Genomic DNA, 6,727 nt, shown 5'->3' with positions numbered 1-6,727 from the left:
CACATCTACAACTACGACAATGTCAGAAATTATGGAGATGCTACATCATTATCATAAAATGGCAGAGTTTATGGAAAAGAAACATCCTGAAAAGGTTCACACAGGTCGTGTTCTTGCTCAGTGTAATGACATTTGCCTGACTCATTTCAGGAACATTTAAAAAAAGTAGGTAGAAACAAGCTTCCTTGGGTTGCTATTCTTTTTTAAAGAGTCCATAGTAGGCAAAGGTGAAGGTCAAAGTGATCTGAAAAAACAGAAAAGTGGAAGTGATGAAGAAATTTAGAAAGTATAAAACAGGCTGGGAGGAACGTAGAGAGGAGAGGTCCCCTTTTCGGTTTCATTTGTTTGATGTCGGCTAACCCCCCCAAAAAAATTGGGGGAAGTGCCTTGGTATATGTATGTATGTATAAAACGTTGAGTAAAAAAAAGATAAAGTTAGAACAAGGCAAAAAAAAAAAAAATTGATTTTAAGTTTTTCGTAAAGTTAAGTGTTAATGTTTTCTGCCATTTGTTAATGTGTTTTGTAAAGTTATTTGTTCATGTTTTTCGCCATTTGTTAATGTGTTTTGTAAAGTTATTTGTTCATGTTTTTCGCCATTTGTTAATGTGTTTCGTAAAGTTAAGTGTTCATGTGTTTTGCCATTTGTTAATGTGTTTTGTAAAGTTAAGTGTTTATGTTTTCAGCCCCTTGTTACCATGTCTTCAGCTACTTCTTAATGATTTCTGCTATTTGTCCTCCTTTGCCGCTACTTTTGCTTTCGGACCTTACTCGAAGGTAAGGTTTTACATTTTTATTATTTTCCATTTATTATTGCATTATATCTTAATAATTACAGTACTTCATTTACAGGTATTAATAGTTAGGTTAGGTACTGAATGATTCAAATGTACAGTATTTACTTGTATTTCATTATGGTTAGTACAGTATAGCTTTATTATAAAATTTAATGGAGTGTTTTTGTAGGGCTTCGAATGAATTAGGCGATTTATATGTAAAATTGCCCTCATTATGCGAAAAAATCATGATATGATAGCCACTCCAGAACGGATTAATTTTGTATTTAGAGGTATTAATGTATTAGGAATAACCCTGCAACTCTTAATGTTTGCCGAAATGTTTCTTTAGAAAGAATTTTCCGGCAATTCAATAAGTTTACAGTATTGGTGCTTGTTGTACACAAATGGGCATTTTCTGGGTTGACCTGTGACGGCCGATGAAAAAGTCCTTTACACTTTTTCTGATATAAATCTTCCAAATATACCAGAGAAAGATAAAAGCATGGAATGCAGAGGTTACTACCCTCGCGCGAGCACCTCGTGAGTGTCGTGTATACATCAGGGGCGTGTGAAAACCACTTCACAGGCTGTCTTCCATTTAGATAACTCCTTCATCAAAGGGAAGGGCCGTAACAAAGACCCCAGAAACCACACTTGGACCACGCCACCGTCACCCACACGAACGCCCTCTAGGTCATCCTTCTGTTTTGGACTTGCCCGCAAAGTCGTAATTTTTTGTGCTCGGTGTTTTTTCTAGTGATTGTCGTTAATTCAACATGACTGACGCTGCTACTTCACCTTTACCAATGTTAAGTACCATAGTTTTTTTCAGTACCGGGCATATGTTCTCTTTCCAGTAATGTGGATTTTAATTTTGGAAGCCGCTTGGCCTTCCTCGGTGACGGCAGCCATTTTGGTTTTGTTCGCTTCGGTAGTTTTTCAAGTTAATATTGCCCATCTGGTACTCTGTCATCTAGGTTATATCACTTACGTTTTATGACCATTTTTATTATCATTATTTTATTATTGTTTTTACTATGGTATTTTTTTGCTAGCAAGTCCAATTTGGACGAACGAAGAATAACGTTCTGGCCTTTGTTATAGTTTATGTACACGCCTCAGGAAGGTGCTCGATTTAGACTATATCTTTATTTCTATTTGTTACGTTGTCGTTATTCTTCGTTCTTGGTTATTACAATTTTATCATTATTCTTATCATATTATTGTGTGATTTTGGTTCTTTATAATGTAACCATGAGAGCGTGAGCATAGAGTGCTCGTTTTCTGTTACTACAGTTACGAGTTACCCTTTCTCTCGTTTTCTTTCTTAAGCTCGAGTAAGGAGAGGTGGATTTCCCGTTTTCCGTTTTATACGATCACGAGTTATTCATGCCTCCTCTTCTTCTCCGGGTTATGATATTACGATTGATGATATTCACGTTTTATTGATGTGGTTACTGTTAATATAGCTAGCACTATTAATAGGTTCCGTTAGTGTATGAGTCATTATTTTGGGATCGCTTTATACCGCCACCCGTAGCTCCGCCTTTAGTTATACTCCGCTATAATGGATACTCATTGGGTGAGAACTACGACAGATATTTGGAGTGCAACGGTGAAACCCGGCACTCAGACTCCGGCTTCGGCCTTATGCACACGAACACGAACCTATTTTCATGATTAATCACCGCCTTGAGATATACTCCGCTATAATGGATACTCATTGGGTTGGGAACTAGTCAGATATTTGGAGTGCAACGGTGAAATCCGGCACTCAGACTCCGGCTTCGGCCTTATGCACACGAAGCTTTTTTTATGATTAATCACAATTTCATTATTACGGTCCTTTTTCATCGAATCTCCGGCTTCACCGGAGATCACACAGACGTTCAGCATTGAGGTTAATATTATCTTACCGCTGATGTTCACGTTTTCACTATGACGGACCTTTGTCACCGGATCTCCGGTGTCAACAGAGATCACTCAGATGTTCAGAACCGGGGTTAACATTATTTTACCGATGAGGTTTATAGTTACATGTTACGTGGTTACTGGATTTTAGTATATTAATTTGTAGCTCTAGCTAACAATTTTGAAAACCATATTAGTCACACATAATTAATGTTATATATTTCTTTTGATTCATCTGTTCACTGACCAGTCTCAAGGAACAGTAAAATGGCCTCTCATGGCATGGTTGGTTTCGACCTGGCTTTTTCATTAGAAGGGGCTAGCGTTCGATCCCAAGTACGGAGTAGAAATCCCTTTTCTATTTGAACACGATGTTGTATGGATATTTATCCATATATATACATATATATAATTAAATATATGCATAAATATAGACATATGTATTATATACATGTACAAATATATACATAAACATATATATTATTGTTTATAGATAATTTAGTGGATCCCAGCCTGTGAATAGGATCACTAACCAGAGTGTCAAGGAACATCCAGACTTATGTCTCCTTTCTTTTACAGAAGGTCCGCCTACGTGGTATGGTTCCCGGAGTCATGCACGCTCTGCTACGAGCTGTCCTCCCTACTCCTGAACGATGATGTAATTTGGTTCTAATTTGTTTCTTTTTGGTATCCTTTGGCGATGATTTAATTTGTTCTTGATTTATGTATACATCGCTTATTGAGGAGAACGGTCTTCTACATCACTAATCCCCTCACTTCTTTCAGGATGATGATGAATCTCTCCGGGCTGCAAGAGCGGCTCTCCGCCCTTGGGTGTCAAGATTTGGAAGGAATGCTCCATCTGGCGGACCCTATCTCCTCGGCGTGTCCTCTCTAGGGTTGGACGTCGACCCCATGGACGGGCAGGTGGTTTTCACACGCCCCTGTTGTATACACGACACCCACAAGGTGATCACGCGAGGGTAGTAACCTCTGCATTCCATGCTTTTATCTTTCTCTAGTATCTTCCCGGTTATTTTGTACGGACCCACCCTTTTTTCCTTGCCAAGCCATATGTTCTTGCAGAAGGATGACCTAGAGGGCGCGCGTGGTAGGTGTCGGTGGGGTGGTCCAACTGTGTTCTCTAGGGCCTGTCACGGCCCTTCCCTTTGATGAATGGATTATCTAAATGGAAGACAGCCTGTGAATAGTGGTTATAGTGCTAGCTGCCAGGCCCTTGTCAAATAGGAACCTAAAGAACGAGATGGCTAAATTCGGAGACATACAAGTATTTAGAAAGAATTTTCCGGCAATTCAATAAGTTTACAGTATTGGTGCTTGTTGTACACAAATGGGCATTAAGTTTTATAGTGGTTGCTGGTAATGTGGCCTTGTAAATTTTGAATTTACAGTAATTTATTTATTTATTTTTTTTTATCTATATTTCAAATATCGTTTGAAAAAAATCTTGAGTCCCATATTTTGAGATGATTTCTGTTATTATAGACTAGTTGAGTCCAGAATTTTAATTATTTTATACATTTATTTTCAACTTGTCTTTCCGTCACTGGTGTCCCACTGCCATCAGAGCGTGAGAGTCAACAATATGAACATCAGGGGAGGTTCATAGAAATAAATGGAATTTTCATAATATAATCTGTTATTTCATAATCACCTGATGTTCATATACGTGCCTATCCTCCTCCCACTGACTTGTGATGTCAAGGAATATGGAATACTTTCAACTTGAAAAATTTTTAATAACCCTTGTCATTAACCACTAATGTTTCATTACTTTACTAGGGCTTCGTATGAATTGAGAATGAAGAAAATTGGGGAGATTTTTATTTAATTTTGGGCATAAATCTTGATAAACAGAGTTTCTGGAGAAGCAATATGAACATCAGGTGAGTATAGAATTTTTTTTTATTAAAATTTATTTTTTAATATTCTACTTAAAACAGGGTTTTTAATTGTATTTCGTGAAAAATGACAAACTTATAACAGAGATTGTATTTTTCCTAACATACAAACCCAAATTCTTTACTGTAGGAGATATTCTAGCGCGAGCTGGAAAATACGGCAGAAAAACCTTAACAAGGTTGTTAACGACCGGTCAGGTAATTACCCACCTGTTAGTGGTGTGGGACCGCCGGTCGGTAGCTGTTGGTTACCTTCAATCGTATTCTAGCTAGGACTATCCTAGGGGGCGGTGATGGAGGGAGGATTTGTGTAAAGAATACGGGTTAGTATGTTAGGAAAAATACAAACTCTGTCATTTGTTCCTACATTAGATACAAACCCTCATTCTTTACTATAGGAGACTTAGTCTTGAGGCCAGGGTGGCCAAGGAGTAGTTCCCTATCCCTAGGGAAGATAGTCCTCAGACTAGACTCTATTGAAGCAACAATCTTCCATTAATCTTCTTTCTTGGTAGATCCCCAGAATCTCAGTACGGCTGAAGGTTCGTAGCTTCATGGAAACAAATGTTTCAGGATGAAGTGGGTCAGGAACATTCGATTCGGACCCCTTCAAACTTAGGATTCCCCCGACCTTGCAAAGGGGAAACCTTGTGACCACGAGTATAACTTATACCCTCAGAGAGGAATCAGATGAGTATCATACCTTATTTCCATTGGCGAGTCCAGCTGAAACTGGATACAGACCAGGATCCCCAGATGGGAGGGAGAAGGAGACGAAGAAAATAGATGGATGTCCTTCATAAAACCTAGTGTAACCCAGAATCCTCAGCCAATGGTTAATGTCCCCTAAAAGGGCGTAAGGTAGCTACAGCACCCGTTGACCTGTCACAATAGGCCCTATAGAAATGGTGTCTAGAGACCTGTGTCACATCACTCAAATTGTGAGCGGTGAATGTAGATACCGTTTGCAGACCCCAGCAATTGAGACTTGGGAGACTGAGAAAATTCTCTTAAACACCAGTGAGGCAGCCACTCCCCTAACTTGATGGGCTATGGGTTGTGCTGCCTCTGGGTCTCCGTGAAAAGACCTCGCCATAACTTTCTTGAGCCAGAAAGGGATGATGTTGCGAGAGGTTCTCTTCTTTACCGTGTTGGTACTAAGGAAGAAATGAAGGAGACGTGGTCTGAAAGGTCTGGTGCGCTTCAGATATTTCTTTAGCGCCCTGACTGGGCATAGTAACGACTAGTCTGTATCCTGCGTTACCTTATTGAGGGTGGAAACTGAAAAACTCGAAATGTCTCATCGGTAGATGAAGGATTATGAGTCTAGCCACCAAGCCCGGTACAAAATTGCAAGACAACCCCCCCCCCATCCTTTAGAATGGGTGACGACATAAGACAACCCATGTAGCTCACTGACCCTTTTAGCTGAGGACAGAGGTACGAGGAAGACGGTCTAAAGGTTCAGAAAGTAGCCTGAGGCCCTTAAGGGCTCATAGGGCAGACCCTTCAGGGAACGTAAGACACGTCTTAAGGTGATGGTCTAATCTCAACCTGGGGGGCAAGATCACTCAAAACCCCGAATCAACCAAGGTGATGACTTCTGAGGTGGAGAGGTCAACCCCTTCTCCGTCTACAGATGAGGCTCAAGGCTGAGTGATAGCCCTTAATTGCCAAGACTGAGAGGAGCTTTTCCTCAATGAGGTACAAAAGGAAGTCTGGGAACTACTGATCCTTCCTTTTGAGAACCCAATTGCTCCACATTGTCGCTGTTGAATCTGTTAAGAAGTCCATTGTCTTGGCCCCAGCAGTTAGGACTTCTTGTAGGGACTGCCTGGAGTTTTGGTTTCACAAGTCCTCGTGGCTCGCAAGGTAGCCGACTGTATCAAACCACGTGTCAAGCCAGAAGGGACATTGAAGTCTCTTCCATTGCCGAGGCTTCTGTGACTGAGGAGAGCCTGGAAGAGTAGAGTGTCTCTTTGAGGATTAGCCTGGTGTGAGCCTCGCCGTGAGGGGATCCAAGATCAGAGGAGAAGGGTTGACATCTCTGATCTCGGCGAACAGACCAGGTTTAAAGGTCGCTCAAGAATGGCAGAGGCAATGGACAGTGACATTGC

Source organism: Palaemon carinicauda, chromosome 11, assembly GCF_036898095.1.
Source record: "Palaemon carinicauda isolate YSFRI2023 chromosome 11, ASM3689809v2, whole genome shotgun sequence".
Lineage (NCBI taxonomy): Eukaryota > Metazoa > Arthropoda > Malacostraca > Decapoda > Palaemonidae > Palaemon > Palaemon carinicauda.
Note: the sequence above shows the minus strand (reverse complement) of the source record.